This window comes from Alexandromys fortis, unplaced genomic scaffold, assembly GCF_014885135.2.
Source record: "Alexandromys fortis isolate MF-2015 unplaced genomic scaffold, M_Fortis_MF-2015_v1.1 scaffold_280, whole genome shotgun sequence".
NCBI lineage: Eukaryota > Metazoa > Chordata > Mammalia > Rodentia > Cricetidae > Alexandromys > Alexandromys fortis.
In genome coordinates this window covers 1,153,310-1,160,301 of record NW_026068178.1, presented here as the reverse complement: position 1 = coordinate 1,160,301, position 6,992 = coordinate 1,153,310, and positions in this window count along the sequence as shown.

The following is a 6,992-nucleotide window of genomic DNA, read 5'->3' as shown; positions in this document are numbered from 1 at the left end:
AAAATTACATATAACAAAACAGTTATCAAGCAAGAATTACAGTTGCAATATTTATATCTATTTTATCTTTTATCATAACAAAGGAAAACAACTATCTATCTATTCCTCAACTGCATCAAGGACTCCAGAAGGATATAATATTACCTAAGTAAACAAGAAATAAGCAACTTCTAAAATTCTAGAAATGACAGAGACATCTTGCTGCCTGTACAGTCACCCAAAGTTCCTCTATACCATTGGGGCATCCATCTTTGGCCTACAGGCCCATAGTATCCAGAGACATTTCCATGAAGCAGGAAATTTCAAAGGCAGTCACTATCTGCTGTGTCCTGCAGAATGTCTCGCAGACTCTTCATGAATCAGGAACCCTGAAAGATCATCTCACCTTTAGTCAAGTACAGTAGTCCTCTCTCTGCGGGTTCTGTGTCCAGTTATGCAATAGTCCAGGCAAGAGAAGTTTCTTGCCCAAATGGCTATCAAACTCCATAAGGATCCTCTTCCATGCCCATCTTCCTCTTGAAGTAGATTGGTGCTGCCAGGAGTAGAGTGTCTCATTGTCATGAAAAGTCCTAAGTTATTAAAACATTAAATGCCATATTCTGTAGTTTTTGAAAGATATGAAGAATACCTATCTAACTAAAATATATCTCTATATATCTAGAAAATCTAACATAACTACAAGCTTGACTATTATCGATGATTATCCATTAACAACCTATATACATTACATTTTTAAATGAACTATACAATCACAATACCTTAATCAAGATCACATATACATATACTTTAAGAACTTTAACTTTTAGTCTGCATATATTTTTAACACACTTTAAACCATTTAGAATTTTTCTTTGTCTTTGAATCTCTCTTTACTGTATATCTCTCTTTTTCTGACCACACAAGCCTTTAAATTCCTGAGCAATATGGGTAGGATTAAAGCCATGGCTTTGCCAGCTAGATCCAGTCCATTCCTTAACTTTCCAGCCTCATGGCTAAGGTACTGGCTGTAGCCATGTTTACTGCCACAACTCTATGGCATTTCAAGGTCCCTGCCAGCAAGTAAGTTGCAGCATTATGTCCACAGACAACACTCAAGTTCTCTCTCTGTAGTCATCCCCCCTGCCTCAAACAGTTAGAGTTTGCCCTGGCAGGATGGTCCAGAAAGCTGGCATTTTTAAAACAGCACAACATTTTCCTGCTACAGCTGAAAACAGACAATCATGCAGTCAGCTTTTCAACACCATTTAAGTGTTTCATGGCAGGACCTCTTAATGAGCTAAAGCTGAGTCAGGAAGCCTCTCTTAGATGAAAGACCCGAGAAATCGCTGCTACCAAGAAAACATGCTTTACTCTTTCTCAAGCTTTCTCATGCTTTCGGTGAATACAGTTGTCTACACGTCTGGGTTCCATTCTGTAGTAATAGGAGCAGCGGGGCTGCGTCCCCAGCACCCTGGCCGCCTGCTAGCTTATGCACCAAAATAACAACACACAGACTGTATTCATTTAAACACTGCTTGGGCCATTAGCTTTAGCCCTTACTGGCTAATTCTGATATCCCGATCAACCCATCTCTAATAAACTGCATAACATCAGTCTTATCGGGAAAGATTCAGCATGTCTGACCTGGCGGCTTTCTTCATCCCGTCTGCCCGGGAGAGGGGAGCATGGCCTCTTTGAGCTCACTTCCTCTTCCTCCCAGCATTCTATTCTTTTTTCTCCTCCCACCTATGTTTTAACTTATGAGGGCCAGCCAAGCAGTTTCTTTATTTTTTTAACCAATGACCTTCCTCCATCAGAGGATTCTTTGGAAAGAAGTTTCAGGCAAAGGAGTGACTGAGGCAGGGGAACAGAGGTGAAATTGACTAAAATTCATTATAGAAATTGTATGCCACTGTCAAACCAAAAAGAAGAATTAAGTGAAGAGTATGGTGACACAATATAATAAAGTACTGTAATGAAACTAATAATAAGTGTTATCTGCCCTACCTCACAAAGAGAAAGAAAATTTAGCTTTCATCTCTTCTGAGCCATCACATACTTTGTAATACACAGAAGCTGTAAATTGGGATTTTTCTGAAATTTGAAAACTTTCTGGAGTCAGACTTGAGAATGATGAATCTTAATTTGTATAGAGCCACGGGGAAGTTTAGTCTTCCCCAGACTTACAGAGTATTTGACCAGAGTTACAGAGTATTTGAAAGATGATAGCTTAACCTAAAAGAATCAGCTGGAACAATGGTGAAACAAAACAAAACAGTTATAGAGCATGTGAGCTATTTTGCTTCCTGTTTTCTATCAATTTCTTAAGAATCAGGAAAGGAAACATTGAGAGAGAATTATAAGGCACATGTTTGTACAATTTTACCAGGTAACAACCATATCTCTAATATATGACTGTATGTCAATTGGGTCTGTTTTCCAAGATTTACTTACAACTATGTATGTAATTTTTACTTTCATATAAATATTCAGATAAGTTAACATTTGAAATCTTCATCACTGATCTTGGTAGAGGAATCATCATTTTCAAATTCTGAGATTTCATAGAAGGAAGTATGACCATTCTCTTTCGTCACTGCAGCCCAGAAGCCTAACCATTAAAAAAATTCTCCTTGTCAGGCTGGGGCTATAGCATTGGTAAAGCACATTGTTACCATGTTTAAGAAGTTAGGTTTAGTCCCCATTATTAATTCACTTAATGTATTTATCAATCAATATTACCTTTTATGTCTTTACTTGAACTATATTTTGCGCTATTTTGGAGATTTCTCACAGAACAGTGGAATAACAAAGAGAATGGTCATGACAATAATAAAATTAATATTTGTATTGCATACAGTGAAGGCATATGCTAAACAGTTAGCCCATAATGGATATTTTGTTCTTTACCACCCTCCACTGGAAACTTCCTCTTTCTTTGTGGTTGCTATTTGAAGAGTCCAATTAAAACTCCATAAAAGCCAGAGCTGGGAAATTAGAACTGCCACCATGGAGCTCAGAGCAGAGTCACCTGGCCTGCAGTTCTCAAACCTATCTACACATATAAAGGATGTATTTGGGAACAAGGACAGAAGTGTGGTTTCATGCTGCTATTTAAAGCTGAAATTAACTATTTATCAGTGATTCACAAATAGAGAAAACATGGCACTGAACATATGGGTTAGGACTTTGCTTTGGGCTGATAGAGTACATAGATGCTAGGGATCAGATGTGCTTGAGCAGTTGTAACCCCAAATGCAGGACTGAGGAAGCTGCTACACATCCCACATAGCTCAGCTTATGACAGTGTTTCTCGCCCCTCCCTGATATGAAATGTTTTCTTTCTTTATAGTTGCTGTTTTAGGAAGCAAATGTCAGTCTCAACATTCCTTTCTCCAAAAGCATTGCCAATAATCAATAACAAACTCTCCCGTATCTCAGATCATAAAATCACTGGGCTATCCTGGTATTAAAAGGTTGTGACTCTGATGAGCTAATTCATACCCAGTTGTGAATGAATAATGATGTGTTTATAAGTTTTCTGTTTGGGAGGCTGATTGAATTTCTACAAATTTTCACTAACATTTCTTCAAGGAAATATGACATGTGGAAATATCTAAGACTGTTTCTAGCTGGACAAAAGGCATTAAGGGCTTAAATGATACTAAAACTGTGGTATCTGAAAGAAAAAAATGGGAGAATATTAAAGGGGTTGTTGTGTTAAATCAATCAAGAAGGAAACAAAATAAAATAAACTATTTTACAACAGGAGATAGTGAATCATGCTTGGTCTGAGAAATATCTGGTTACTACCCACCCCAGGAAATTCAGCTTGCATCTATGTGGATGTCCATCTCTAGCAAATATCCTTTTCTTTCTCAGATCATTGACACAACAGGAAGAAGTTTCTCCACCAAGCAAGCCACCACTGTTTCTCTCACTGCTAGAGTCTAGAATTGTTAATCCACCCTTTCTGGATGGCTTACTTCCTAATATAAAGGACTGACAGTTAAACCACTTGAAGTTTATAAAACATAGGCAAGCTAAACTTATGAAAGACTGTCACTAATTAAGCAGCCTACATTTATAATTTAGGTGTACAGCATGAAAAAGTTTCTATTTCACAAGTTTTAGCTTAGCAGTATCTTCCTAAAAGCTTCCTTAAATCTCTGAAACAAACTTGTGGAGGATAATCTTGAGAGGATTACTGGACATTTGACAAATTCTATAATGCCACTTCTTAATATTGACTATTAAATTATGCACTGACAACTTGTTATTTTCTTGATATTAGGAGCCCTGCTCAGTGAAATTCTGGATTTCACACTATAAATAATCAATGAGCTGGATACTGAGGAAAATACTTGCTTTGTTAGTTTAGATCTCTGACTAAAGATATTTAGAAAAATCTAGCCTAGCCCCAAGACCTAAGTGTGAGCCTTTCTATATTCTCTTTGAATACATAGTTTTTAATTCTGGAAAGGAAACAAATGCTTGTTTAACTTTCTTACTGAGCTACAGTCATGGTAAGAGTAGACCTGCCCAGAACAGGCCACAGATGGATATGTATGCTTACAGCTTCAGAGTGTTAAACCCCTCAAAGCATGCAAAAGACTCTGCACAAAACCTAGCCAAATGTTTGTGGTTAGACTTAACAATTTTTAAACCAGGTAGAAAATTCCCAGTTCACAAAGACAAGTCTTGTAACTCTGTCTTGCTTATTTATTTTCTGTTTCCCTGTTTTCTTATGCAAACCACACATAGATATCCATATTATGTTGTGAGTGCACAATGAGTGGCATTAGAAAACTTAAATACAGTGTATAGATCAGGCACGCCTTTAAAGTAGGTACCTCTGGTAGCAGAGGGTTGGCTTACAGCGAAAATGTCAATTGGTCTTTTCAAAGGACTCAAATTTCCCAGCACCCATGTGACTCATAGCTCTTTTTATTTCCAGCCTGAGGCTTCTGAGACCACCTTCTGTCATCTTTAGATGTGCAAAGCCACATTCAGATACAAATAATTTTAAATTAAAAAAAAAAAAAAACAGTTCTAGGTGGTGGGGGTAGTGGTGCATACCTTTAATTCCAGCACTCTAGAGACAAAGGCAGTTGGATCTCTGAGTTTATGGCCAGCCCAAGTCTACAGAAAGAGTTCTATGACAGCCTGGGATACACAAAGAAATCCTGTCTTGAAATCCCATTCCCCAAGATGATCCAACTTTAGCACCACTTGAAAATTACTTTAAAAACATTAAGTTCTTTGTGGTTTTTGTTCATTTTTGCACATTGACAGTTTTGAAGCAGTTGAGTTATATAAAGTTTTTTTTTTCTTTAAGAAAATTTACATTAAAAAACATGGGATTTGTCTTTTGGAACATAACTGTGTAATGTTGATAGTAATAACCTAATGCTTGTAGCTACACACCAAATCCAACTCCAGAACATACATTCTAAAAGACCTTGAGCAAGACATGGCTTTCATACCTCCACCCCATCATCATCTACAGTAAGTATGTAGAGAATAATATCAATTTTACAAGGTTATTTTGGTGACTAAATGTGTTATGATGTAAACTTGGTAAAACTCAGCAGTGCAAAAAGCTCTTCAATAATCTGATAACCACCTTTTTTTCATAGCCCATTACTGTTATAGATAGTATTTGATGAGTGTAATATATATGGTTATACATTTGCATTAGTAAATATGTTTCACTTTTAAACTAATATGTATTGCTTCTCGTATATCACATTAAATGTTCTCATTAGTTTTGACATTAAATGATCTAGCTAGCTTGAACTTCATTGATTAGTATATAACTATCTTTGCAAAACCTAGATAAGACCAAGAAATTCTTGATTTATAGTTGATGAAAATAATGCATACATTAACTAATTCAAAAGTTGGTGAAGCATCATCATAAAGGACTGACTATCAATACCATTGCAACGATGTAATGCTGCCTGAGTGGTATATTTTCACATGTATGTTTAATTTTATTTTAATATCTGATTATGTTTTCCTCAAAAGACACCTCCTCTTAAATCAGACTGGAAATACAAGTCCATTTAACTTGAGGAGCTCAGAAAATTCTCTACTTGTTTGCAGGAAAACAGCACATTAATATATGAAGATGCAAATTCTGAAAACTTCTGCCACTCTAAGAACTTATTCACTAGTGGTGTAGGAGGTCCTTCTGTCTATATGTTGCTTTTATTGGCTAATGAATAAAGCCTTGGCTTGTTGATAGGGCAGAACTTATGTAAGCAGGGGAAAAACTAAACTGAATGCTGGGAGAAAGTAAGGTGGAATCAGGGGAGATGCCATGGAGCCGCCACTGGAGATAAATGTGCTAAAACTTTGCTGGTAGACCACAACCTCATGGTGATGCACAGACTAATAGAAATGGGTTAAATTAAGATGGAAGAGTTAACTAATTTGAAGCTAGAACTAATGGGACAAGCAGTGATTTAATTAATAGAGTTTCTGTGTGATCATTTCAGATCTAAGCTAGCCAGACAGACAGGAATAACAAGTGGCCCTCTCCTCCAACACACTACATTTTGGAAAGGTTCTGCAGAAGTCCTTGGTTTTACCTTGCTGTTTCCAGGATTAGAGCTCCCTGTGTTAGCTACAGGTATTAAAACTTAATTACAACTTCCTTGCTCCTTCTAAGAATCCCATTTCTTGCCAACTTTTACTTTTCTTTGCTCTATCCCATAAACCTTTCATTTGAAATCCTAGTCTGTTAGAGCTTCTCTCTTTTTCATCTCATATGAATACTGTACATTTTTTTCTTAAGGAGATTAATGTCACAGCACTGTACTTATCTCCTGCTTTGCTTCTGGTTTATTTATTCAGAGCCTTACTGTTTGTTTAAAACATATAGCATTTATTCTCAAAGAGTCTAGTTACTTTCACAGAATCCATCTAAGTAAACAATAGGAAGAATTTCTTAAAGTCTGTTAAATATTCTTACTGAGAACCACTAAGAAGTTTTGGTATAGAATGGG